Source organism: Orycteropus afer, unplaced genomic scaffold (genome assembly GCF_000298275.1).
Source record: "Orycteropus afer afer isolate SDZICR_OR568_19922 unplaced genomic scaffold, OryAfe1.0 scaffold00364, whole genome shotgun sequence".
NCBI lineage: Eukaryota > Metazoa > Chordata > Mammalia > Tubulidentata > Orycteropodidae > Orycteropus > Orycteropus afer.
The window spans coordinates 1,091,077-1,093,031 of NW_006921951.1; positions in this window are offsets into that span (position 1 = coordinate 1,091,077).

Consider the following 1,955-nt stretch of genomic DNA (forward strand, 5'->3'; position numbering starts at 1 on the left):
GGCACAAAGCTACAAGAACTCCTACTGAATGTTCTAGCAAGAGTAATTAGTGAATAAAAAGATGTAAACAACTTACACACACACACACAGACACACACACAAATAACCTTTTTTCTCTGCCTATTCAGATCTAATAATATTTCCAAGTATTAACGTTTGTGATTTCATACTTTAAATAGTCATCTTTTCTCTGAAAGTCTAAGATCTTCTTTCACATTGTGGAATACATCTTTTTGTCTGTCTTTCTTCTCTGATAAATTTGTGCTTCATTGTTGTTGTTTTAATCAACTGCACTTTAAGTTACTCTCAGGCCATGTTTTGAATTCTTTGCTCTTGCCATTAGCAACTAAAATGTTGCTGAGCACAAAATATATAATTACTGTATTTGCACAGGGAGATCCAGAGGTGTAGTGCCTAAGACATTTGACTGGTAACCAGAAAGCTGGTTAGCAGCCGCTCTTTACAAGGAAGATTGGACAATCTACTTCCATAGTGATAATGCCTCAGAAACCCCAGGAGGAGTTGCTATGAGTTTGGACTACTCAACAGAAATGAATTTGGTTTTTGAATATATGCCCAAATTGAATAATTTTTACTTGATGTTTCATATTCCTATAAGAGATAAGCAAGAAATGACAGTAGGAACCTATTGTTCTTGAACCTAATATTTGATCATTTGAAAAATGATGCATATATTTATTTAAAAATCACCTTACTGAAGTAATAGCAATTGTGGCCATTTTTCTTTAACTTGAAATAAATTTTCACTTTGTTTTCTATTAATGGTCATGGATAAGTTGTTGTTGTTATGTGCCATTGAGTCAGAACCAACTCATAGCCACCCCTCCTTGGGTTTCCAAGGCAGTATCACTATGGAAGTAGGTTGTCCCATCTTCCTTCTGAGGAGTGGCTGGTGGGTTTGGACATGGATAAGGAGGAAACTAAATTCATCATTTTGTAATTATGGTAAATGGAGCTTTATTATTTTTCTCTGCTTCAAGATTAGAATGACATTTTATGACATTCAAAGGTCAGATACATTTGGCCATTGATTCTATTTCAAACCATCTACAAGGGTCCCTTCTTTAAAATTTGTTCATTTTTACCCTAATCAAAATATCCAATATTTTTCTAGAAGCAACTTCATTTAATAGGACCGGGCATAGAGCCATTCACATTGTTAAGCACTGTGTGGTGATATTCAGCTCAACCTATTAAACTCAAAGAGATTTCAGAGCTTTTGTAAGAAAAAAAATATTATTATTCCATTAGATCATCTGATTACTGTATGATTGAAAAGAGAGCAATTAATTTTCCTCACAAATAACACACTACATCACAAAGCCTTCCATATCCCTAAGCTATTTCAAAAACTACATCTTCCATCTAATCTTCACTAATTTCTCATTTCAGTAAAGAACCATTTTCCCCTGAATGCTCAGCACAGTTATGCCTAAAATCAGTGTTTTCCACATTTATGTAGGATAAGAGCTGTTTCTATTCATGTCTCCCCAAAGTTTCTTTGGACTATAACTTGTATACCTTTATTATACATACGTGCATGTTTGTAGATTAAAAAATATACATTAATTATCCATTAATAACTAATTATGTTAGAATGAGAGAGTCTTGAAGAATGACTGTTCTATACATTGTCAACAGTAGAAGCCTCAGTAACATATTTAATTTAAAATCATTTACTTTTAATTATATATTATCTTAAGACTAGAGGACAGTTAAATGATGTCCTAACACATGCTACAATATGGATGAACCTCAAAAACATTATTCTGAGTGAAGTCAGTTAATCACAAAATGACAAATATTGTATAATCTCCCTAATACAAAATACCTAGAAGAGGTTAATATAAAGAGATCAGACTGTAACAATACTAGAAAACTCTATAAGGCAGTTCTACTCTGTCACATGGGGTCTCTGTGAGTTGAAATCAACT